The sequence below is a fragment of the Scyliorhinus torazame genome, chromosome 6 (genome assembly GCF_047496885.1).
Source record: "Scyliorhinus torazame isolate Kashiwa2021f chromosome 6, sScyTor2.1, whole genome shotgun sequence".
Classification (NCBI taxonomy): Eukaryota; Metazoa; Chordata; class Chondrichthyes; order Carcharhiniformes; family Scyliorhinidae; genus Scyliorhinus; species Scyliorhinus torazame.
Genome location: NC_092712.1, coordinates 69421253 through 69448652, shown reverse-complemented (window position 1 = coordinate 69448652; position 27400 = coordinate 69421253). Strand labels below are relative to the sequence as shown.

Genomic DNA, 27400 nt, shown 5'->3' with positions numbered 1-27400 from the left:
TGAGTGAGAGAAATAAAGATAGGGAGATGTGTGTGAGAGAGAGGGAGACATGTGTGGTACGAGAGAGAAGAAGTAAATCTGTGTGTGTGTGTGTGTGAGAGAGCAAGGAAGATGTGTGTGTGTGATGCCTGAGTGTGTGTGTGTGTGTGTTTGAAATGAGTCTCAGTTTTCCAGCATCACTTCTCCCATTAAACATGAAAGAAAGTAAGACTTTTGTAAAATTGAAAAACTTTAATAAAAACATTTAAAAAAAACATTAAAAGCCAACATAAGTGTACTTTACCTGAATGCTCGCAGTATTCAGAATAAGGTAAATGAGTTGATGGTGCAAATCATTGTGAATGACTAAGATGTAGTGGCCATTACTGAAACATGGTTAAAGGATGGTCACGACTGGGAGTTAAATATCCAAGGGTATCAAAATATTTGGAAGGACAGAGTGGATGGTAAGGGAGGTGGTGTAGCTCTGTTATTTAAGGATGACATCCGGGCAATAGTCAGGGATGACATCGGTGCTATGGAGGATAAGGTTGAATCCATTTGGGTGGAAATCAGGAATAGTAAGGCGAAAAAGTCACTGATAGGAGTAATCTATAGGCCACCAAATAGTAACATTATGGTGGGGCAGGCAAGAAACAAAGAAATAACAGATGCATGTAAAAATGGTACAGCAGTTATCATGGGGGATTTAAATCTACATGTCGATTGGTTTAACCAGGTCGGTCAAGGCAGCCTTGAGGAGGAGATTATAGAATGTATCCGCAATAGTTTCCTAGAACAGTATGTAATGGAACCTACGAGGGAACAAGCGGTTCTAGATCTGGCCCTGTGTAATGAGACAGGATTGATTAATGATCTCATAGTTAGGGATCCTCTCGGAAGGAGAGATCACAATATGGTGAAATTTAAAATACAGATGGAGGGTGAGAAGGTAAAATCAAACACTAGTGCTTTGTGCTTCACCAAAGAGATTACAATGGGATGAGAGAATAACTAGCTAAGGTAGACTGGGAGAAAAGACTTCATGGTGAAACAGTTGAGGAACAGTGAAGAACCTTCCAAGCAATTTTTCACAGTGCTCAGCAAAGGTTTATACCAAGAAAAAGAAAGGACGGTAGAAAGAGGGAAAATCGACCGTGGATATCGAAGGAAATAAGGGAGAGTATCAAATTGAAGGAAAACCATACAAAGTTGCAAAGATTAGTGGGAGACGAGAGGACGGGGAAATCTTTAGGGGGCAACAGAAAGCTACTAAAAAAGCTATAAAGAAGAGTAAGATAGATGATGAGAGTAAACTTGCTCAGAATATAAAAACAGATCGTAAAAGTTTCTACAAATATATAAAACAGGAAAGAGTGGTTAAGGTAAATATTGGTCCTTTAGAGGATGAGAAGCGAGATTTAATAATGGGAGATGAGGAAATAGCTGAGGAACTGAACAGGTTTTTTGGGTCGGTCTTCACAGTGGAAGACACAAATAACATGCCAGTGACTGATGAAAATGAGGCAATGACAGGTGAGGACCTTGAGATGATTGTTATCACTAAGGAGGTAGTGATGGGCAAGCTAATGGGGCTAAGGGTAGACACGTCTCCTGGCCCTGATGGAATGCATCCCAGAGTGCTAAAAGAGATGGCTAGGGAAATTGCAAATGCACTAGTGATAATTTACCAAAATTCACTCGACTCTGGGGTTGTCCCGGCGGATTGGAAATTAGCAAACGTGACACCACTGTTTAAAAAAGGAGGTAGGCAGAAAGAGGGTAATTATAGGCCAGTTAGCTTAACTTCGGTAGTAGGGAAGATGCTGGAATCTATCATCAAGGAAGAAATAGTGAGGCATCTGGATGGAAATTGTCCCATTGGGCAGACGCAGCATGGGTTCGTAAAGGCAGGTCATGCCTAACTAATTTAGTGGAATTTTTGAGGACATTACCAGTGCGGTAGATCTGGTATATCTGGATTTCCAGAAAGCCTTTGACAAGGTGCCACACAAAAGGTTGATGCATAAGATAAAGATGCATGGCATTAAGGATAAAGTAGTAGCATGGATAGAGGATTGGTTAATTAATAGAAAGCAAAGAGTGGAGATTAATGGGTGTTTCTCTGGTTGGCAATCAGTAGCTAGTGGTGTCCCTCAGGGATCAGTGTTGGGCCCACAATTGTTCACAATTTACATAGATGATTTGGAGTCGGGACCAAGGGCAATGTGTCCAAATTTGCAGACGACACTAAGATGAATGGTAAAGCAAAAAGTGCAGAGGATACCGGAAGTCTGCAGAGGGATTTGGATAGGTTAAGTGAATGGGCTCAGGTCTGGCAGATGGAATACAATGTTGACAAATGTGACGTTATCCATTTTGGTAGGAATAACAGCAAAACGGATTATTATTTAAATGATAAAATATTACAACATGCTGCTTTGCAAAAAGACCTGGTGCATGAGTCGCAAAAAGTTGGTTTACAGGTGCAACAGGTAATTAAGAAGGCAAATGGAATTTTGTCCTTCATTGCTAGAGGGATGGAGTTTAAGACTAGGGAGGTTATGCTGCAATTGTATAAGGTGTTAGTGAGGCCACACCTGGAGTATTGTGTTCAGTTTTGGTCTCCTTACCTGAGGAAGGACGTACTGGCGCTGGAGGGTGTGCAGAGGAGATTCACTAGGTTAATCCCAGAGCTGAAGGGGTTGGATTACGAGGAGATGTTGAGTAGACTGGGACTGTACTCGTTGGAATTTAGAAGGATGAGGGGGGCTCTTATAGAAACATATAACATTATGAAAGGAATAGATAGGATAGATGTGGGCAGGTTGCTTCCACTGGCGGGTGAAAGCAGAACTAGGGGGCATAGCCTCAAAATAAGGGGAAGTAAATTTAGGACTGAGTTTAGGAGGAACTTCTTCACCCAAATTGTGGTGAAAGGGTGCTAAAGAAAGAGACCCCAAAGTTTACCAGTTTGGGGCAAGACCAAAACATGTGTGTGATTGGTTAGGCCCCCAGAGCACCACTCACACCTATTTCCACCTTTGGGAAAAAAAACGCTTATCTACGCCTTGGTCAGGTGCGCCTAAACCTTGAGCTGGATCAAGCCCAGCCTCATAAACGAGGTTGTGGAGTTCACCCTGCAAAGGCCTCATTCTACACCTCATCATCCACTGTAGGCCCCAGTTCCCCTTCCCGCCTCGCTTTCACCTTCTCCACCAGGCCCACTTAATCTGTCAGGATCCCCCATAAATGCCAGATGTGCTGCCCTCCCGTGACCCCCTTTGCAGATCAGACTTAACCTTACTCATCAGACTGGCATAGTTCAATTTATGGACCCAGGCCGAGTCCTGGACCACTCGGAAACTCAGATACCTGAAGCTAGATCCGGTAAGTCAAAAGGGAAGCACTCCAGGATTGGCTGCCCCATCCATGGGGTCCAACGGAAAATACTCACTCTTTCCCAGATTAAACTTGTCTCCCGAAAAAGAGCCAAAAGCTCTTCAATAACTCCATTATATCACCTTGGGTCCATCGATTAAAACAGTAAATAGTCAGCATATTGAGGTACCCTATGCTCCTTCACCCACTCCCTTAATTTTTTGCTTCCACTTTCTCAAAGCCTTCAAAGCCATAGCTAGGGGCTCAATTGCCAACACAAATAGGAGGGGAGACAACAGACACCCCTGTCTCATTCCCCTACCTTGGTGAATGTACCCTGAACTCAAAGTGTTGGTGCGCACACTAACCGAGGGGGCCTTATACAGTAGACGCATCCACAAAACAAACTTTGGTCCAAGACCAAACCTCTCAAACTGTAAACAGGTGCTTCCACTCCACCCTATCAAATGACTTCTCAGCTTCGAAAGACACAATCGCCTCTGGATCAGGCCTCGCAGACAGGGAGAGAACTGCATTTAATTGTCGCCAGATATTAGACGACAGTTGTCAGCCCTTAACAAATCCTGTCTCATCTTCACCTATCACTCCAGGGAGATAGGCTCTAACCTCATCACTGGCATCTTAGACAATACCTTGACATCAACATTCGACAACAAAATAGGAAGGTTCGACCCACATTCCACTCGATCCTTATCCTTTATCAATAGAAGGGAATTCGATGTCTGCACCAGCGTTGCCAAAAGGGAGCCCCGGGTCAGAGAGTCCTTAAACATGTCCACCAGCATTGGGACCAACTCTCCGGCAAATGTCTGCTAAAACTCCACCAGAAACCCATCCGGCCCTGAGGCTGGCCTTAACTGTTTGCATCAACCCTATAGCTGCTAAGACCTCCCCAGGAACTAGCGGTGCCTCCAACTCTTCATGCTCCTCCTCCTCCACCACAGGAAATTCCAAACCCTTCAAAAATGGCAACATATCCGACCTCCCTATCTATGTGTGTCTTGTATGATATAATCTCCCCCCTGATAACTGCTTTCAAAGCCTCCCACCGCATGGAAGGAGAGACAGACCCTTTCCCATTGAATCCTTAGATGCCCCTCTAATGCGTTAGAAATACACCCACAAAGCCGCTTATCTGCTAGTAGCTCCACATCCAACCTCCATTCCAGATGTTGAAATGGGCCCACCTCTAAAACCAAGTCCACCAAATGCGGAGCTGGGTCTGAAATGACTATAGCCAACTATTCTGCTTTCCTCACCCTAGGAAGAAGAAACCTACCCATCAAAAATAAGTCTATCCTGGAGTATACTTTATGAACTGGGGAAATGAACAAAATTCTGTATCCCTCGGATGCATGAACTACCACGGGCACACTCCCACGCCTCCCTACCCACCTCAGCCATAAACGCTGACAGCACCTTCACTACCCCCGAAGAGGCCAATTACTTTGACCCAGAGCAGTCTAACTTCAATGCTCAAATGCCCACAAGGACCATGTATTTCCATTACTATTACCGTAACCACTGTCCCCTATGCACATTGGCCCCTCATCACCCCTCCGTACAGCATATGCAAACCCCGAATAACACCAAATATATACAGTATTCAAGAAATCTCACACAAGCCCATCCCATCAAGAACCATAGAAGTCCGCACAGAAGGCCTTTAACTGAATCCAAGACTGTGTTCTTTAACAAAGGCCTCCATCTCCTTCAACATACCAAATTGTGGTCTTTCGCCCCATATGGCATCTGCAGCCTCGCTGGGTACACCACTTCCACTCTGGCATAACATTGCCTTTGCCTTCTTAAAGGTCGCCCGCCTCTTCGCTAGCTGCGCTCTGATGTCCTATTATATCCGGGTGGTACTCCCTTCCCATCTCGAGTCTCGATTCCCTTTGGCCCACTTATTCTCTCAGGAGCTATGGAACCTGACAACCACTGCTCGTGGTGACGCATTCACCCGGAACTTCTGCGAGAGAGTTCGGTGGGCCCTATCCAACTCTGGAGTGGATATCTGTCCACCACTCCAACCAACCCCCACACCCCACACCTGCTTCCCGAACATCTGAGAAAAATACTCAGTGGGTTTCTGGTCCTCTATCGCCTCCGGCAAGCCCACGTTGCTGAGATTTTGTCTCCTCGACTTGTTCTCCAGGTCATCCACCTTTGCTCTCACAATTCAGTTTCTCTCCCCCACCAACAAGATTTTAGGCTCCAATGAGGTGATTTGTTTGCTGAGCCACAGCAACGTTGCCTTGGTGTATTACAATTGCAGTCCAGAATATCCTGCTTTTCTTTGAATGAAATAAAATATTTGTTAATGAAGCCTGTTATTTGGAAAAGGTGGATTAACTTTGCATTGCTGCTCATGTATCTGATAGTAACTGTCAGCCAATGTTCATAAACTCTGTTTTCAAACTGAATTAAATCAAAGCCTCCACTCCCTTCAACACCTCTCCGTGCTCTTCGCAGCCTCCGGGATTTTCTCCACCTTCTCTCAAATCGGACCAAACGCCTCCTCAATTGATCGTTTGAGCGTTTCCATCAGCACCTGCCCTTGTTTCTCGAAGTGCTTCCCAAACTGCTTCTCAAACTCTGAGGCCAATATCCCCGCCAGCAAATCCACCGTGATAGGAGCAGCTACACCTGCTGGAGTTGTATCCACCACCTTCCCTCCAAGTAAGCCATGCGGACTTCCCAAATCCATGGAAGGATATCCACTTGCAACCTTCTTTTCGTCAGCCTTTTTTTGAGATTTTCAACATTATTTCGTCGACCGGCTCACTAAACCTATAGATGGGCCGAGCTTGTTCATAGATTATCATAGAATTTACAGTGCAGAAAATTAACCAAAATTTCCCAGGAACTGGGCAAAAAGGATTTTTTAAAAGCCAAGTACCTTGGTGGGAACTACCTAGTGTGTCACCTTCTCCTACTGGAAGCTGCCACCGGAAGTCCCAGGAGTTAATGTTAAGGGACCATGGGAGGGTGGCTTGGCCAGTGGTTAATGTAAGGGGGCTATGTAGCTGGCAAATGTATTTATGCCTGTGGCTGGGACTCTACGACCTCACTTGCGGCTGGGATTCTCCAGTCCCGTTGAAAGTGAATGGAGTTTTGGCTGGAACGCCAAATTCTCCAATCTCACTTACGGCGGGCGGCAATGGATGAGATTGGAGAATCCTGTCATGTGTGTCTCTTTCTAATTCCTATTATATGCAAGTATATAAACAGAAAAGACTTGTTCACATTTTATTTTTGCGTTTGCGCCTATTTGGTGGTCAAAAAATGTGTGTTGACAAAAAAGGGTTCCCCGACGCATTTGGGAGTTCACGAGGAGTTCCGCAGCTTGAAACATTTGGGAAACCCTGATCTGATAAATGCCTATTTCATGGTTCAGAATGTAAGGGAAGCCAGCAGAGGGAGCGACAGGCTTCAACCAGTGTTTGTAAATGAGCCAGACAACATCCAGGAAAGCGATGGTAGATATAGTATCCCTGGGAGACAATGACCAAAGGATGATTGGATTTAACATATCGTTATGATCAGCTGTGGAGAGGTGGATTGGCTCCCCTTTTTTCCACACCTCAGTTGACTAGGTTGATTTTTTTTCAAAGGAAATGCTTGCTAATTCAGTGAGCGATTATCTATTTATATACTGTGATGGTAAAATACACACACAGACAGGTACTCTTTGGTTTCTTTACAATGAAAAATAGCTTTTATTGTACTTAGGAAGGAAAAGATTTTTGTTGCACTTAAACGAATGGCCAAATGGCTTAATTCTGCTCTTGTGTCTTATGGTCCTTACCTGAGCTAAGTAATGTAATAAAAATGGTCCATCTATCTCACACACACAGACACACTTGTCAGAACTGACACAGGTTGCAGACGTAACAGGTTAATGAATGGAAATCCCATCGGAGAGAAGATCGGAATAAGTGGGAAATCCAGGAAAAGAAGTGGAAATGAACTAAACACTCAAACAAAAATAGATCAGTGACCAAATTCATGGCACTTCTCCACAATGGCTGACTCTCAAAGTCACTGAATGAGAGTTAGGAGATGTGAAAAGGGAGGTAAGCCAACCACAAAATAGCTCTGGACAGCAAATCACAATAACTTGAAGCTATTCAGCAGCATGTATTCACTCCAATTGTGCATTTAGTGATCTTTTATATATACATGTCATGATATGCAGGCATGCAGATAATGAAATACAGACAGGCATAGGCAGGCCGCTAATGAACACAGAGAACAGGACATGACCAATGAGCAGGCAGGACACTCAGGGGTGGTATCTCACTTTAAAAGGCACGAGGCACTCACACTCCGCCTCTTTCCACTGATGAACATCTACAGAGTGAGTCAGGGTGTATGTACAGTATCACACCTCCAGCACGTGGCTAAGAGCTAGTCTGGTTCAGTCAGACAGAGTAACCACACTTCGGTTAGCAGAGAGTCGAACTCATAGAGAACTGTGCTAACTGTGCTACTGGTTCAATAAATCAGATTGAACTAACTTCAAGGTCTGGAGTATCTTTTGGTTAAAGCTCCATCCAGTTGCAGCCTGTGTTATCCCAGAGTACATAACATGACATGCTACCAGGGGACTGCTTAATCTCGTGGTTTACCTCAGTCCGTTCCGTGACGAACAGCGAATGTATCCTGGCACCATGGGGAAGATACAGGCTCCTCACCAGCTCAGGACCTCCGGCAATCTCAGTGCCAACTGGCGGACATTCAAGCAAAAGTTTCTGCTGTACATCGAAGCTTCAGACCTCGTGGGTGCGTCTGATGCAAGGACGATCGCACTTCTCCTCTCAACAGCGGATGATCAAGCCATCAAACTCTTCAACTCTTTTCACTTCACTGAAGGCGAGGACAAGAAAAAGTTTCAGACCATCCTGGACAAGTTTGACAGTCACTGTGAAGTGGACACCAATGAAAACTTCAAGTGCTACATATTCAAACAGCGTCTACAAGGTAAAGATGAATCTTTCAACTCCTTCTTAACTAACCTCCGCCTGCTAGCACTGTCCTGCAACTTTGGTGATATTGCTGACTCCACGATCAGAGACCAAATCGTTTTTGGAGTTCAGTCTGATCCTCTGCGAGAGCAGCTACTGAAAATCAAGCATATGGCCCTGCCAGCCACGATTGAAACATGCACAGTGCTTGAGCACGCAAAAAATTGCTATGCCCAGTACAAATCGGCTGAAAATGAGAAACTTGCCTCTCATGAGGCAGAGAGTCTGCAGGCCATCTCCCAGATGCAGCGCCTCAGCATTGATGAAAGCGGCCATTTCGCGCACTTTTCCCGGGGCCCCATGCATGTGCGATGCGAACGGGATAACAAAGCGCCAACACCCGCACTGCACATGTGCGACGACGTGCGGAACGTCAGGACGCCGACGTCATGATGTGCTTGAACTGCGGCAACACCCACTTACAGAAACACTGCCCTGCAAGAGGCAGGCGATGTTTAAACTGCGGGAAGCCTGGACACAATGCAGCCTGGTGCAGGTCTGCACCACCAGTCAGGGGCCAGCGCTCCCAATTCCGACGACGGCGCGTTCAGAGTGCAACAACGATTACAGGATTCTGATCCTGGCAGCACAACAGATCCAGAGGAAGAATGCCTGGACTCCGCCTACTGTGTGGGCATCATTACCAAATGTGAATATGCCACATCCAACTCATCACAAATTCAATCCAACCTCGCTGTGGATTCTGCAGACGAATGTTGTGCGGCGATGGAGGTCAACCACTGCTCCATCCAGTTTAAGCTGGACACAGGTGCTTCTGCCAACCTCCTCTCACAGGCAGATTTCAAACACATCAAGAAGCCCCCCAAGGTCATTCCAGCAGCCTGCAGGCTCCTGGACTACAACGGAAATGCCATCACGGCACTGGGATCCTGCCAACCACACCTCCAACTGGAGCACCCATGCACAGTTACGTTTTGAAATTGTCAAGCCAGACAGGGCATCCCTACTTCGCTCGCAGGCCTGCAAACAGCTGAACCTCATGCTGCAGGTTTACACAATGATATCCTCCAAAGTGGATCTTCAGGCCGGCATTGACGACATCCTCGCTCAGTATCCGGATGTGTTTGACAGGATGGGCACGCTGCCATATCGATACAAGATTCTGCTATGACCTGATGCCAAGCCAGTGGTCCACGCACCACGCCGGGTCCCGGCTCCGCTGAGGGAGCGCCTGAAGGCACAGCTCAAGGATCTTCAGCAACAGGGCATCATTTCCAAGGTAACCAAACCGACTGACTGAGTCAGCTCAATGTGCAAGAATTTGGGTGTTTGGCAAAGGCAGGATTGAACTGTTACACATCGTCACCCTTTACAAATGAAGAATGGCCACTTGTGGGATGAGCTATGGGTACAATTAAGGCAGGTGAATCAGTAACGTTTTGTCCATTCTGAGTAGAACATCAAAATTAAATTGTTTAATGCCGACTGTCGGATAATTATATCTTGAAGCCAGTAGGGCAGTTAGATGTTGGGCAAAATCTAACAGCCACATTGAGCCCGACTCACATCGTGACATGGCCGTTAAATACTCGGCTCACCACGCCTTGCAATGGCAGGACCTAAATTTGCATATTAAAGCGTGCAGCTAGGCACACTTGAATATGCACTCACCGGGTCTATCTATCACCTGGGATCGAATCCTCTTGAAGCGGAGACTCCGGACAGGCACCGTTGAACAGTGGGCTCCACAAATGGGGGCAAGCAGAATGGCAATTGGGGAGAGGGGGGCTTTGTGATTGGAGGCCCCTGGGTGGTTGTCTTCTGGGCAGGGTGGCAACCTAGCACTGCTGATGCCACTTTGGCACAGCATCTTGGCCCCCAACAATGCCATATGGGCACCCTCGCAGTGCCAAGGTGTCCAGGTGGTCCCGCCAGTCTGGCAGGGGACACAATTAATAGCGGTGTTTTTCTTTTAATCCACATATTTTGATTATTCAGGTTTTTACATGCTCGCACTTAAAATGTAAACAAAATATTTTTACTACACTTTCAGCTGAAGTCTTCCTTCGTTCCATTACAAAAGTGAACTTTATCATTTAAATGGTGTTGAATTGTGCAGTCTACAGCTGCAGAGACAGTAAAGTACTGCCTTATCAAATTTCATAACTTGATACAATTTGGCAGTCACAGAAGTATAATTTAAGGTCTGGAATTAAATCCGTTTCCTTCTTTTGTCCAAGGACTACAATGTTTGCAGGAAGTGAGCCTTTAAATTAACCTGATATCAATACTTCTTGAAACTGGCCTGGCTGACATAATGGGAGAGTCGGGACTGGAATCTAGGTTTGATCTTATTCCAGGCAGGATAACATTCGTCAAATCAAACTCAATCTCTCACTCACTTTCAAAGGCCGCAATTGAAATCAGTTTTGGGCATTCTCAGTGTGGCTCCTGACGGGCATAATTCCAAATCCTAACACTGACCAATCTTACTCATGACCTGTGTTACCTCTTTCCCACCAAGAATTCAGCTTCTCAATTACGACTGTATACATCAAATGCTCCCTCTGGAGGTAAAAGCACCACCATCAGTGGTATATAGTGTATGTATTTTTTTACATTCATTCTCGGCATATGGGCATCACTGGCAAGCCTGACATTTATTACCCATCCCGAGTTGCCCTTGAGAAACTGATGGTGGATCTTCTACTCTAACTACCGCCGTTTGCGTAGTGAAGACTTTGCCATGTTGCTGTTAGAGAGGGGAGTTTGAGGGTTATGACCCAATGACAATAATGAAATGGTAATATATGTGCAAGTCAGGATGGCATGTGCCTTGAAGAGGAACATGTATTTGATACCCTTGTCCTTCCAGATACTGGCGATCACAACCTGTTAAAGAAACCTTTGTTACTGTGCATCTTGTAGATAGCATATACTATAGCCATGATGTGCTGATGGTGGAAAATGGATAGCTAGTGGAGAGGTGCCTATCAATCAGGTTGCACCAGGTACATATATCAACCCAACACACAAGCTTGGAAAATGTTATTGGTTTAACGTAGTGGTGGGTAACCTTGGCCCATGGGCCGCATGAGGCCCATCAGGGTTCTGAGTGTGGCCCACAAGACATTTTTTTGACTGCTGCTGATGCGCAGAACTGCCACATTCCACTGATTTCCATCCACGTAGCTTTGTTCCTACCGGTATGACTGAAGTGATACACACTTAAAGCAAGGGCAAGTGAAATGAGGTGAGTGCTGATTGCGCGCAACCTTGACTGTGAGTGCCGCGGAGTCGCTCTGCGTCCAATCAAGCATAAATATTTATTTTGGTTTTACTGCCTGAGGTTGATGACAGTTCTATTAATATATGAATGATTAAACATTTTCTAGAACTTGTTATGAAATATTCGGCATGCATTAAATATATTCAATTTTATTCAAGGGTCATAGTTAGTGAACATGTCCTATTTCAATCTCGCAGCCCACAGAGGTGGAAGAGGGTCACTCGTCTGACTCACTCACTCGTCTAGGTTGTCCATCACTGGTTTAATGTTTTGTACAGTAGCAATTCCAGATAATAATTCCCATGTGATACTCCTTCATTGAGCATCAGTACTAAAATTATTGCAGGATTTTCAATAGGCTGTAGTGGTTTTAACAATAAAAATCTACATCTTATTGTGGCACTTAGTGAGGGAACACACTAAATTACCTTTTTAAATACAATTTTAGGCATGGTTCATTGCTCTAGTCCAGATGGGAAGAGCATAATATGTTATTCCAGAAATCAAGTTAACTGTTACAATTTGCAGAATTGGAAGTATATGGTCGAGTGTGGGTTGTTTGGCTTGGACAAGGAGATGTTTAAGAACTGTTACTGAGAGAGGAATTTCTTCAGCCAGAGGGTGGTGAATCTGTGGAACTCGTTGCCACAGAAGGTTGCGGAGGCCAAATCACTGAGTGTCTTTAAAAGAGACAGATAGGTTCTTGATTAAGAAGGGGATCAAGGGTTATGGGGAGAAGGCAGGAGAATGGGGATGAGAAAACATCAGCCATGATTGAATGGCGGAGCAGACTCGATGGGCCAAGTGGCCTAATTCTGCTCCTATGTCTTATGATCTTATAGCATCTGAATCAGTAACATATTGATTTGATCTCCTCTATGTTTTCAAATCACTCCATGCCCCTCTTTGTTTCTGTAACCTGTTCCAGCACAAAAATACTTTGCACCTCTCCCAGTCTGGTCACTTGTACGTCCCTCATTCCTTCACCTACATTTAGGCAGCAACGCCTTTTGTTGTCTAGACCAGAGCTTTCAAACGTTGAATTGCTCCTGTGAATTGCTCCATAAATGCAGGTTTTTGCATTTGCTGAAAATATACACAAAATTTCACATACAGGGCCCTGTCATTTGCAGGCAAAAGGAACATGTTCACACATTGAGTCTTTTTTCAACTAAATCAAAGCTTCGGGAACAGACATTCCCTGATCCATTCCACAGGGCAATGCCTCTACCAATCAGAGCCCATTATAAACCAGTCAGCACTTTTCTCTTGTGTAGTATAAATTGTTGGTCCCTGTTACTGATGGAAAATTCTTACGATTGTCCTAATGAGTGCAAGGTGAAAAGCTTTGGTGGCATGTCTCTTTATCAGCAGTACTCAAGTTTCGTACCACAAAACAATTGTTTTGGCTGTTGTCGTGAAATGAAAATCAGCCTAAATCTGACAGAATATGAACTGCAGCAAGTCCTCCATGTTAGGGCTCCTTCACCCTGCCAACTTCTCAAAGACTTTATTGACTTACTGGACATTTTCTTGGCCCTCATATTATTTTGAATCGTCCTGTCAGCAACTTAAGGTTACTGGGGGTGGGCGAGATACAGGTTTGAGGTTACTACCACGTCAGCAATGATCTTAATAAATGGAAGAGCAAGTTGGAGGGACCGGATGGTTACTCCTGGTCCTTTTTTGTACGTCCGTACGTAAATCCATGCCAAAATATAATCTGCATGTTGTCATGTGAGAGTACCTTTAAGAAATGGGTGTTTTTAAATGGGTGTGTATATAAATATCTGTAGTGAGTGTACCTTTAAGAAATGGGTGTTTACTACTGCAGTGATGTCAGAGAGTGGGTGGAGCTGGGCTGTCTGTCAGCTTTTTACTTTCATTTTTGAGCAGGCTGCATGGTGTGTTTTAGTTTTGTTTTCAGTGTTTGAGCTGAAGCCAGAGCAAGCAGGTGTACTGCTGGTCTCTCTGCCATCAAAAGACTATCTCTTGATCGTTTGGTGAATTCAGAATTATAAATATTTTCAGTAGTGAATGTAAACCTAATGTGCTTCTGTTAAAAGCTGTTTCTTTTGTCTGGATGTTGTTTGGGAAGTTATTAAGGATTACTTAGTGTTGTATTCTTTGGGGGTTGTATTTGAATTGATGGTTGCTAAGATGTTCACTGTATGTTTTAAAAATATTAACTTGAGTTCATAGAATAAACATTGTTTTGCTTTTAAAAAATACTTTTTCATTTCTGCTGTACCACACCTGTAGAGTGGGCCATGTGCTCCCCAAACCACAATCTATTGTGGGTCAGGTGAACTCCATGATACACTTTGAGATTCTCTAAACCCTGGCCCATAACAATGTGCCTGACTCCAATGTGGCTAATGTCTAGACCACTTGGCGATCTGTTCTGCACTATTTTAATACATAGTGCTTTAATTCTGCCAACTTTAGATAACAGTAAACTATAACCTCTTTTTGTGCCCAAATTGAATCATCCATAATTTTTCAATCACTCTGTTATCCAGAGTGATTGAAAAATTGCCAGTGCTATTATATTACTACTGAACAAGTCACTCATTGAGAGCATATAGAAAAACACACACAAATGCAATAAAACTGATAATTTACCAGCATCGAAAGACATCTCATTAGACATTCACATTCTAAGTTTAATAGACAACAGAAATCAATAATACATTTGTGCATAAGTCCATTATTACTTCATTAATCCACATCTATTTAAAGATATGGTTCCCTGGTTCTGAGAACAGGCAATTATTTCGGCAGAGTTCTTTCTCTTAACGTCAAATACATTAAAAAATATCTGAAAGATTTGATTTCACAGGAATACAGAGTATCAGTTTATTTATCTAAAATAAAGTATTTATTTAAAATAAGTATGGTGGGTTAAGCAAAGGTATTTAACTGGTCATCAAAAGTAAAATCTATCACAGGGAAAGGCATTTATCGTGGCCAGCAGCACAAAGTTGGCCATTGTGAATTCGCAACACTGCACTGTTGGAGGTGCCATGTTTCCGATAAAATGTTCATTCAAAATGCTTTCAGTGAACATAAAAGAGCCAAAAATCATTATTTGAAGAAATGCAGTAGAGTTCTCCCTGTGTCCTGACGTCCCTGCACCCCATCCCCCTCTGCCCCTGCCCCACACTTTGTAGGAAAGTAGCAATTGCTAGAGCAAAGAAATCCCCACAGTCCATTCAGTTCGCTTTCTAACATTGCGGGATCAATAATGGACCTTTGGTAGCACAGCACATGAGTACTTCTGAAAGAAGAGATATGCTGTCATAATTTTTCATCTACCACTCATCTAGACTCACCTGCTCTGATAAGTGTAAGACAAAATGCTTCAACAACATGTCTCTCTTTTCCTCAAAATTGGACATTTTGACTGAGCTCTTAATGCTACCATTACATTGGGATTGCATCTCCTGGAGACTTTCAGCACTGATCCCATTGAAATATGGGGTGGGGGGTGGGTGCAATAGGAAGTGCTATAATTCGTACACTCATGTGGGTGTCAATGACCTTTAAGTTGAATCTAAGACACCCACATCCCTACCCAAGCTGCAGAGTCCAGTGTCAACACTTAAGGAAATGAGAGATGATCAATATTTTTATTATATTATTATTATTTTTTATTATATTATTATTATTTTTTATAAAAAATTTAATTTAGTTGTTAGCCAGATCTTGGTAGAAAGTTAGAGGAATGGCAGGGAAGGGAGTGCAATGTTCCTCCTGCAGGATGTTTGAGGTGAGGGATGCAGTTAGTGTCCCTGCTGATTTTACCTGCAGGAAGTGCTGCCATCTCCAGCTCCTCCAAGACCGAGTTAGGGAACTGGAGCTGGAGTTGGAAGAACTTCGGATCATTCGGGAGGCAGACGGGGTCATAGATAGCAGCTTCAGGGAATTAGTTACACCAAAGATTGGAGATAGGTGGGTAACTGTAAGAGGGACTGGGAAAAAGCAGGCAGTGCAGGGATCCCCTGCGGTCGTTCCCCTGAGAAACAAGTATACCGCTTTGGATACTTGTGGGGGGGACGACTTACCAGGGGTAAGCCATGGGGTACGGGCCTCTGGCACGGAGTCTGTCCCTGTTGCTCAGAAGGGAAGGGGGGAGAGGAGCAGAGCATTAGTAATTGGGGACTCTATAGTCAGGGGCACAGATAGGAGATTTTGTGGGAGCGTGAGAGACTCACGTTTGGTATGTTGCCTCCCAGGTGCAAGGGTACGTGATGTCTCGGATCGTGTTTTCCGGGCCCTTAGGGGGGAGGGGGAGCAGCCCCAAGTCGTGGTCCACATTGGCACTAACGACATAGTAGTGAAAGGGGACAAGGATGTCAGGCAGGCTTTCAGGGAGCTAGGATGGAAGCTCAGAACTAGAACAAACAGAGTTGTTATCTCTGGGTTGTTGCCCGTGCCACGTGATAGTGAGATGAGGAATAGGGAGAGAGAGCATTTAAACACGTGGCTACAGGGATGGTGCAGGCGGGAGGGATTCAGATTTCTGGATAACTGGGGCTCTTTCTGGGGAAGGTGGGACCTCTACAGACAGGATGGTCTACATCTGAACCTGAGGGGCACAAATATCCTGGGGGGGAGATTTGTTAGTGCTCTTTGTGGGGGTTTAAACTAATGCAGCAGGGGCATGGGAACCTGGATTGTAGTTTTAGGGTAAGGGAGAATGAGAGTATAGAGGTCAGGAGCACAGATTTGACGTCGCAGGAGGGGGCCAGTGTTCAGGTAGGTGGTTTGAAGTGTGTCTACTTCAATGCCAGGAGTATACGAAACAAGGTAGGGGAACTGCCAGCATGGGTTGGTACCTGGGACTTCGATGTTGTGGCCATTTCGGAGACATGGATAGAGCAGGGACAGGAATGGATGTTGCAGGTTCCAGGGTTTAGGTGTTTTAGTAAGCTCAGAGAAGGAGGCAAAAGAGGGGGAGGTGTGGCGCTGCTAGTCAAGAGCAATATTACGGTGACGGAGAGGATGCTAGATGGGGACTCTTCTTCCGAGGTAGTATGGGCTGAAGTTAGAAACAGAAAAGGAGAACTCCCTGTTGGGAGTTTTTTATAGGCCTCCTAATAGTTCTAAGGATGTAGAGGAAAGGATGGCGAAGATGATTCTGGATAAGAGCGAAAGTAACAGGGTAGTTATTATGGGAGACTTTAACTTTCCAAATATTGACTGGAAAAGATATAGTTCGAGGACAATAGATGGGTCGTTTTTTGTACAGTGTGTGCAGGAGGGTTTCCTGAAACAATATGTTGACAGGCCAACAAGAGGCGAGGCCACGTTGGATTTGGTTTTGGGTAATGAACAAGGCCAGGTGTTGGATTTGGAGGTAGGAGCGCACTTTGGGGACAGTGACCACAATTCGGTGACGTTTACGTTAATGATGGAAAGGGATAAGTATACACCGCAGGGCAAGAGTTATAGCTGGGGGAAGGGCAATTATGATGCCATTAGACGTGACTTGGGGGGGATAAGGTGGAGAAGTAGGCTGCAAGTGTTGGGCACACTGGATAAGTGGGGCTTGTTCAAGGATCAGCTACTGCGTGTTCTTGATAAGTATGTACCGGTCAGGCAGGGAGGAAGGCGTCGAGCGAGGGAACCGTGGTTTACCAAGGAAGTGGAATCTCTTGTTAAGAGGAAGAAGAGGGCCTATGTGAAGATGAGGTGTGAAGTTTCAGTTGGGGCGATGGATAGTTACAAGGTAGCGAGGAAGGATCTAAAGAGAGAGCTAAGACGAGCAAGGAGGGGACATGAGAAGTATTTGGCTGGAAGGATCAAGGAAAACCCAAAAGCTTTCTATAGGTATGTCAGGAATAAGCGAATGACTAGGGAAAGAGTAGGACCAGTCAAGGACAGGGATGGGAAATTGTGTGTGGAGTCTGAAGAGATAGGCGAGATACTAAATGAATATTTTTCGTCAGTATTCACTCAGGAAAAAGATAATGTTGTGGAGGAGAATGCTGAGCCCCAGGCTAGTAAAATAGATGGCATTGAGGTACGTAGGGAAGAGGTGTTGGCAATTCTGGACAAGCTGAAAATAGATAAGTCCCCGGGACCTGATGGGATTTATCCTAGGATTCTCTGGGAGGCCAGGGAAGAGATTGCTGGACCTTTGGCTTTGATTTTTATGTCATCATTGGCTACAGGAATAGTGCCAGAGGACTGGAGGACAGCAAATGTGGTCCCTTTGTTCAAAAAGGGGAGCAGAGACAACCCCGGCAACTATAGACCGGTGAGCCTCACGTCTGTAGTGGGTAAAGTCTTGGAGGGGATTATAAGAGACAAGATTTATAATCATCCAGATAGGAATAATATGATCAGGGATAGTCAGCATGGCTTTGTGAAGGGTAGGTCATTCCTCACAAACCTTATTGAGTTCTTTGAGAAGGTGACTGAACAGGTAGATGAGGGTAGAGCAGTTGATGTGGTGTATATGGATTTCAGCAAAGCGTTTGATAAGGTTCCCCACGGTAGGCTATTGCAGAAAATACGGAGGCTGGGGATTGAGGGTGATTTAGAGATGTGGATCAGAAATTGGCTAGCTGAAAGAAGACAGAGGGTGGTGGTTGATGGGAAATGTTCAGAATGGAGTACAGTCACAAGTGGAGTACCACAAGGATCTGTTCTGGGGCCGTTGCTGTTTGTCATTTTTATCAATGACCTAGAGGAAGGCGCAGAAGGGTGGGTGAGTAAATTTGCAGACGATACTAAAGTCGGTGGTGTTGTCGATAGTGTGGAAGGATGTAGCAGGTTACAGAGGGATATAGATAAGCTGCAGAGCTGGGCTGAGAGGTGGCAAATGGAGTTTAATGTAGAGAAGTGTGAGGTGATTCACTTTGGAAGGAATAACAGGAATGCGGAATATTTGGCTAATGGTAAAGTTCTTGAAAGTGTGGATGAGCAGAGGGATCTAGGTGTCCATGTACATAGATCCCTGAAAGTTGCCACCCAGGTTGATAGGGTTGTGAAGAAGGCCTATGGAGTGTTGGCCTTTATTGGTAGAGGGATTGAGTTCCAGAGTCGGGAGGTCATGTTGCAGCTGTACAGAACTCTGGTACGGCTGCATTTGGAGTATTGCGTACAGTTCTGGTCACCGCATTATAGGAAGGACGTGGAGGCTTTGGAGCGGGTGCAGAGGAGATTTACCAGGATGTTGCCTGGTATGGAGGGAAAATCTTATGAGGAAAGGCTGATGGACTTGAGGTTGTTTTCGTTGGAGAGAAGAAGGTTAAGAGGAGACTTAATAGAGGCATACAAAATGATCAGGGGGTTGGATAGGGTGGACAGTGAGAGCCTTCTCCCGCAGATGGAAATGGCTGGCACGAGGGGACATAACTTTAAACTGAGGGGTAATAGATATAGGACAGAGGTCAGAGGTAGGTTCTTTACGCAAAGAGTAGTGAGGCCGTGGAATGCCCTACCTGCTACAGTAGTGAACTCGCCAACATTGAGGGCATTTAAAAGTTTATTGGATAAACATATGGATGATAATGGCATAGTGTAGGTTAGATGGCTTTTGTTTCGGTGCAACATCGTGGGCCGAAGGGCCTGTACTGCGCTGTATTGTTCTATGTTCTATGTTCTATGTGCATTTTCTGCCCTTGTCTTTCTAGGTATTGGAAGTGAGGGGAGGGGAGTAGAAGCAGGGTTTGAGAGGTGCTGCTAGAGAGGCCTTAGTAAGATACTGAGCTGCACCCTGCAACATCTCAGCCATGTTGTGCATCTCTGCAATGGACACACAGAACAAGAACAAGATTCCTCTGAATCATACAAAAAGTCAGATGGATTTGAAACAGAGATACTGTTTCTCTCTCCAAAGATGTTGCCAGACCGGCTAAGTTTTTCAAGCATTTTCTTTTATGAACAAGCTTTCTGCTCCTTGCTGACTTAACAGTGGCCTCTGCTGAACAGTATGTATGGTCGTAATTTACACCGAGTCTATACGTCAGATTGGTGGGAGCAGAGGCAATGCCCACTCTCGCCCAACACCAGCTGTTTGCAGTCCCCCCTACAGGCAGTCAGTGATCAACAGGAGATACTGTTGCCAGGTGATGGTAAGTGGAAGTCTCTATATCTAACCATGAAAGCCTGGCCAGAGCTGGTAGTGAGCAGCCGTGGGTTGTATGTAGGAGTTGGGTGCATGATTGGAAGTGGCTCAATGATCTTCTCCGCTCTGCGAGGATGAATACAAAAGGCAGATACTGCTGTTTTCCACCATCAGGTAGTTCATTATACAGACCAATCACGGACTCAGATGATCCCCCATTATCATCTGGTGAGGCGGGACCCTCAGGTGCTGCCATGTCACATCTTCGCCACCTCAGATACTCCCATCACAGTGGTGTTGAGCGCATGCATACAGCCATACAGCTGGTAGCAAAGACTGAATGCAGCACATCACAATTTCCTGTGCTGCTGTTGGAAACTACAATTGTCCAGCATTCTGGCAGTCGGAGGAATGTTGGAGACCAGGAAGGTGCTGAACCCCAGGCAGTTGGCGAGCCTTTGGAGCCATCCAAGGGCGGGTGTTCGGCGAAGGCACATGGAGATCTGGTCGAGCTTCCAGAGGGTATGCTTGCCCTGGTCTATACAATGGAAGAGTTCCATCTGAGGCATGAATGCTGCATCCGCCCTCTCCTTTGAACACATGGCATCATCCATTGAGAGATCAGTGTCTCTCATGGAGAGCCAGAAACTTAATCAAGGGTTTCTGGTGTTGCTTCCAGATCTGCAAGTCCACACACTAGCAGGGACCTCAGCAGGGAATTACCGATGTGAGGGGGAGATGCAGCACGCGGTGTCTCTGTTCGCTCCTTGCCCACCGATGGTGAGCAGCGAGGTACCTGCCGGAAGAGTGGCAGCTATCTGCAACTGGAGGGCAGCTCTCAAGGACATTCCTGTTGGTAACACTAACTCCAGTGCCCCTCTGCCAGTGACAGGATTGTCTCAGGGTTCCATGTTGACTGAGGAGTGTCCCGCCATCGTGTAGAAGTCTCCTGCACTGCTAGAGCCCCACAGCCTCTGGCAACCAGAGGCCATCCAGACCAATGGGGCAGCTGGGTCAGCTGCTGGCAATGGGGGAGAACCAAGACAAAGTACGCGTAAACGGTTTTAACAAATCACACTGAACACAGGAGGGCTACCGCAGGTGACATATTTTGTGGTGTAACTTGTGGTATGCTGTTCCACACCACCTTATTAAATTGATCTTTCACATTACATCTTGTTTCTTGTGTAATGAGTGGCAGAAAGATTGGACGCCTGTAATTCAATCTCAGAAAGTAATTGAGCATGAACATTGTATTTTTCTTAAGAGGAACAATCAAGTTGGTGCCTTGAGAGTTTCCTGTGGTCAGAGCAATGACATAATTACAGATTATTAATGACATGGCATGAGGACTATGGGTAGCCTATTGCAAATTCCCTGTGAATGAGAGCTTCCCTCCTCTCTCCGCCTCCCAATTCTCCCTGTTGGCTCCTCAACATGACCTTGTGGCTGTTCAAGTTCATCCTTGGAGTCTGTGTTGAAATCATCATCGGACGTTGCTGGCTGTTCCTCTCAGTCCACCTCCTCCAGCTGGTTTCCCCAAGAGAGAGACAGTTTGTGCAGGGCACAGCACATAGCAACTGTGAGGGAAATCTGATCCAGTGCACATTGAAGAGACCCCCAGACCGGTCCTATCAATGGAACCTCATTTTGAGCAGGCCGATCATCCTTTGCATTCCAGGATGACTCTGGAAGAGTGAGCAGTTTTATCAGACAAGAGCAAGACATGACAGTGCCTTCTGTGCCACCAACACATAGCTGAGAGGCTATACCAGTTGACTGTCATACCCTTTCAAATTTCTGTCCCTTGCATTTAAGGGAGTAGATTTGAAGCCCATAGTGGAGAAAATGGCCAGGGTGAGAGAGAGTAATGGTGTTGTTGGGAACTGGGGCATCAGATGTGGAGATTAGATTGCTCTTGAGCCTGTCCAATATTCAGGGCCATTGACAGAGTGGGATGGTGGGGTAGATACATAACCAGACAGCATTTTTATAAATAATCTTTATTATTGTCACAAGTAGGCTGACATTAGCACTGCAATGTAGTTACTGTGAAAAGCCCCTGGTCGCCACATTCCGGCGCCTGTTCAGGTACACTGAGGGCGAATTCAGAATGTCCAATTCACCTAACAGCACATCTTTTGGGACTTGTGGGAGGATACCGGAGCACCCGGAGGGTACCCACGCAGTTACGGGGAGAACATGCAGACTCCGCACAGACAGTGGCACAGCCGGAAATTGAACCCGGGGCTCTGGCGCTGTGAAGCGACAGTGCTAACCACTGTGCTACAGTGCCACCCATTTGATGTCCCAGGAGGAGTCAAATCGAATTTCATACCCTACTTATAAAATCAAGAATCCCCATATCAACTTTTTATGTCTTCACACACCTCATCCAATCTATCCTTGCGTGTATGGTTTTTAAATCGAAGTAAGGTAATAAGAGAGATGAGAAGATCACAATGACACATAAGTGGCACTCCTGTGGGTATCGTATCAAAGATTTCTATTCTGCCGATGTGGCTGACAGCTGGGATCTGTCAGCAGACTCACAGCTATAAAGCCGGGTGCCATTAAACTAACAAAACACTGTTCCTTGTGCAACCATGCATGGCATCTCACAGTGGGTATAGTATGAGACTGTCTTTCATTCATTTAAAATAGCTCAACATGTCCCTAGTGGGCAACTGCTGTTTGTCAGGATTGGCACGCGAGTGATCAGAAGTAAACTTTTATGCTTTTTAATCGTTTAAAGACACAACTCCAAATTAAAGTAGAGATGAAAAACGCATTTATCTTTAGTTTGGCTTCCACTCAAAAATTCCAGGGCTTTTAAATTTTCCGTATGATTTGTTCATGTCTTCCCCGCCCCCCCCCCCCCGTCCCCCCAAACCCAATCTTGCTATTGATTATCATGCACTTTAAGGACAGCCAGCTGGATAACCAAACATTTTGGTTGCCATGGAAGCATCCGTATTCAATGGCTATCGGCATCTAGCGTGTTCGGGTACTGTCAAGCTCCAATCAATCAATCTCAGGCCTGGGGCGAGATTTTCTGCAATCGGTGCGATGTCCGCCGACCGGCGCCAAAAACGGCGCGAATCAGTCTGGCATCGCGCCGCCCCGAAGGTGCGGAATTCTCCGCATCTTGAGGGGCCGAGCCCTCACCTTGAGGGGCTGGGCCCACGCCGGACTGATTTCCGCCCCGCCAGCTGGCGGGAAAGGCCTTTGGTGCCCCGCCAGCTGGCGCGGAAATTACTTTGCCGTGCGACGCATGCACGGGAGCATCAACGGCCGCTCACGGCATCCCCGCGCATGCGCAGTGGAGGGGGTCTCTTCCGCCTCCGCCATAGTGGAGACCATGGCGAAGGCGGAAGGAAAAGAGTGCCCCCACGGCACAGGCCTGCCCGCGGATCGGTGGGACCCGATCGCGGGCCAGGCCACCGTGGGGGCACCCCCCGGGGCCAGATCGCCCCGCGCCCCCCCCCAGGACCCCGGAGCCCACCCGCGCCGCCTTGTCCTGCCGGTAAGAGAGGTGGTTTGATTCTCGCCGGCGGGACAGGCATTCCAGCAGCGGGACTTCGGCCCATTGCGGGCCGGAGAATCGCCGGGGGGGGGCCCGCCAATTCCCACCCCCACCGAATATCCGGTGCCGGAGAATTTGGCAACCGGCGGGGGCGGGATTCACGCCAGCCCCCGGCGATTCTCCGACCCGGCGGGGTGTTGGAGAATCCCGCCCCTGGTCTCTGGGGAAAAACTCTGTTGTAATATTTTAATGATTCATGTGCATTGCCTTAATCATAAACCTTTTCAACCAGGCACATTTCAGTAGTTCATTTACAGTGTGTGTGTTATAAAGAACTGTACACCTTTAACAGAATAATATCCAAGTTGTACTGCAGCAATGGGAACAGTTTGCTTTTAACAGGAGTATGACTGTATGTTGGAAATACCACTCACCAATCTCAGGCCGCAGATACAATTTCTAGTCTTCGAAAAAAGTTGACAAAGTTGCTCGATCCCTTCAACTATTAGGATTAGATGGATTAAACGGATGCTGAAAGGATGTTTCTGTGATGATATGTGAACTAGCATCTGTGTATATAATATAATAACCAAACTGTATATAAACTTTTGTGCTTGTATGTATAAATTACAATTCTAGCATCCGACCACAGGTGGCGGGGCGACAGGAGAATGTTACTGGAACACAGACACATGGGAGGCAGATCGTCGCTAGCAGGCGGAGAGTCCAGTCGCATATTGAGTAGTTCCTTAGTCAATGGTAATTCATACTAGTTAATCATAGTTATTTGCTTTTAGCCATAGCATCCAACTGTAATCATAGTAGGCATCATAGAAACCCTTGAGTGTTTTAGTTAGTTCATAACAGTTTTGTTCATTTCCAAAGCTATATGTTCTCTGATCACTTCAACTACAAAGACATCGCCATCCGTGCATACAGAGAACATTACAGTTTTCCTTGTGGCATGAGGGGACATATTTTAAAAGTAAGGGGCCACCCATGTAAGACAGAAATGAAGAGAAATGTCTTCTCCAGAGAACCCTGGAGGCAGGGTCATTCAATATTTTGAACGCAGAGGTAGATAGATTACTGACTAACAAGGGAGTGAAAGGGTATGGGGGTAGGCAGGAAAATGGAGTTCATGCCACAGTCATATCAGCCATGATTTTGTTAAATGGTGGAGCAATCTGGAAGGAGCCAAATGGCCGACTTCTGCTCCTGAGCCCTATGTTTGTATGTGCCACAGGCAACTAGAAACTACTTTAAATCTGTAAAACCTAAGTTAAAACAGGGCTGCATATTGTGTGGAGTTGTTTTGCAGCCTGTGTCTGATACCATAGACTTCCTAATAATGTAGAAGGAGGCTATTTGGCCCATTGAGTCTGTACTGAGCCTCTGAAAGAGCCCTGCACCTAGGCCCACTCCCCCGCCCCAGCCTCGTAACCCCATAAACCCACCTAACCTGCACAGCTTTGGACACTAAGGGGCACTTTAGCATGGCCCATGCACCTAACCTGAACGTCTTTGGACTGTGGAAGGAAACCGGAGCATCCGGAGGAAACCAAAGCAGACACGGGGAGAAAGTGCAAACTCCACACAGACGGTCACCCAAGGCTGGAATTGAACCCAGGTCCCTGGTGCTGTGAGGCAGCAGTGCTAACCACTGTGCCACCGTGCACGACCACCAGTTCCAAGCGATCAAACAGACAAAGATTGTGGGTTCAAGTCCTGAGATTGGAGCACAAAATCTCGGCTGGCATTACAGAGGGATTGTTGCATTATCAAATTAAACTCTGTGGTATGTCTGCCTTCCTTGACAGATGTTCAAAATCCCATGGCGCTATTTCAAACAAGAGCAGTGGGGTTTTCCTCACTGTCCTGGCGAATATTTATCCCTCAACCAATATCACTAAAAGCAGAGTACCTGGCCATCATCACTGTTATTTGTGAACCTTGCTGTGTACAATTTAGTCACTATATTTTCCTACATTACAACAATGTCTACAAAAGTACTTTGTTGGCTGTGAAACATTTTGGGATGTTCTGAGATTCTGAAAGCCAATTCATATGTAGTACTTTCTCTTTTACTAATGTAAGCTTGGCATGGTTATATTGTGCAGCTGCAGTAAGACATCACACTGGATCAAGATGTGCATATTCAGGAAGAGACACAACATTTGGCCAACACTGAATCTGTTCAAACACCATGCTGATTTGGAACTATATGGCTGTTCCTTCACTGTTGCTGGCTCAAAGTCCTGGAACTCCCTTTCTAACAGCACTGAGGGTGTACCTGCACCACATGGACTGCAACGTTTCAAGAAGGCAACTCACCATCACCTTCTCAATTTGGGGAAACAAATGCCGACTTTGTCAACAATGCACACATGCCATGAATAAAAACAATGCATACTCATGTGTCTTTTTAAAATGCGATTAAGGTTTTCTTTTAAATTTAGAGTACCCAATAATTTTTTTCCAATTAAGGGGCAATTTAGTGTTGCCAATCCACCTGACCTGCACATCTTTGGGTTGTGGGGGTGAAATCCACACAGACACGGGGAGAATGTGCAAACTCCACACGGACAGTGACCCGGACCAGGATATGAGCGGCTATGGGGAAGTGGACACCACTTGGAAAGAGTTGGGAGCAAGGGAGAGTATAGAGCGGGGACAGGGTGGTGGAACTGCCAGTGGCCAGACTATTTAGTTGGTAAATCGGGAGGTGATGAGGTTGTCCCGGTGTGGTGGCCCTGGAGCACACGTTGAGCCGCCTGCCAGCTCAGGCTCCAATCCTGGTTCTTCCTGGCTATCCTCCTCATCAGATGAGGCCTGGTGTTCTTGCTCCTTGTGCAGCATATCCCCACTCTGCTGCACGATATTGTGCAGGATGCAACAGGTCAGCACATTGTTCGATACCCTCTTGGGGCTATATTGGAATGCCCCACCAGAGCGATCTAGGCATTGGAAGCACATCTTTAAGACGCCGATGCAATGCTCAATGACATTCCTAATTCCTGCATGAGCGTTGTTATAGCTGTTCTCTGTGTCGGTCTGGGACCTCCGTACAGGCATTACTAGCCAAGTCCTCAGGGGGTAACCCTCATCACCAAGAGCCAATCCTCACCCTAGGGTACCTCTCGAAGGTGCTGGGAACTGATGAGTGGACTATGTGTCGTGCACACTGCCTGGATATCATGCGCAGATATCATGATCCGGGACATGTGTGCCATCGATCACCCCCTGGACCTGGGGCATGCGAGTGATGGTGGCACATCCTGCTGCCCGGGTATCCTGGTGGGTTTGGACCAGACTGAAGCTTATATGGTCCGCTGCCCGGGCACATAGGCAGCTGTCACAGCGCCGATGCGCAAGTGGTGACGAGGGGCTTTTCAAGGTAATTTCACAGTTCATTTGAAGCCTACTTGTGACAATAAGTGATTTTCATTTCATTTCATTTTCAAGTCTGAGAGATCCCAGGCAGGTCTCCACTTGGAACCTGGAAAGACCCAGAGGCATTAAAGTTCTGGGTGACTGTCACCTTGACCACCACCGAGAGTAGGTGTCCGCCGTTGTACCCCTGCAGTGCCAGGTGCTCCATCACCCGGCACAGGTGGCGCACGGTCTCCCTGGTTAGCCAAAGCCTTTGGTGGCACACACGGCATCTCTTTGAAGGACAGGCACTGACAGTATTTACATGCGGTGTCTCCCTCACACCTCCTCCTCAGCCTGTTTGATGGCCAGTACTGGAGCCTCACCAGGTGGCTCCTGCTCTTCTGGGGCAGGCTCCTCTTGTGCAGGGTCCTTCCTCAGCAGACCCTGTGCCTCCAGCCTCCGTGCATCCATGATGGCAGTTGTGACCAGGTAGATAGCAAGCATTCCTGGCTGTACTTCGAGATTTATTCTCTGCAGTGGGAAAAGAGAGGAGAAATGTTTGCAAGATGAGTATTCCCTCAGGGAGGGTGCCAAAGACCTTGGTACATGTGTCCTTTGTTTGGGATGAGCTCTGCTATTCCCCAGCCTCCCCTGCAGTAAGGCTGCGTTTCTGACGAGTGCACTGAGGAGCGGTAACACCTGGTGTGCCACTGATTGAGCTTGACCACGCCCATCCCATTGATGGGTCAGCTGGGGTT

General features: G+C 46.2%; 1 long non-coding RNA gene across 2 annotated transcripts in view; it reads left to right on the top strand.

The window, feature by feature from the left end:
* LOC140425712 (uncharacterized) overlaps nt 1–25683 on the top strand; it is a 39482-nt gene extending 13799 nt beyond the window's left edge. For both annotated transcript variants that reach the window (XR_011947943.1, XR_011947942.1), the window contains 2 exons: nt 23907–24026; nt 25388–25683. This is a non-coding gene — a long non-coding RNA (uncharacterized lncRNA). The remainder of the gene's footprint in view (nt 1–23906; nt 24027–25387) is intronic.
* The last annotated feature ends 1717 nt before the right edge of the window (nt 25684–27400 follow it).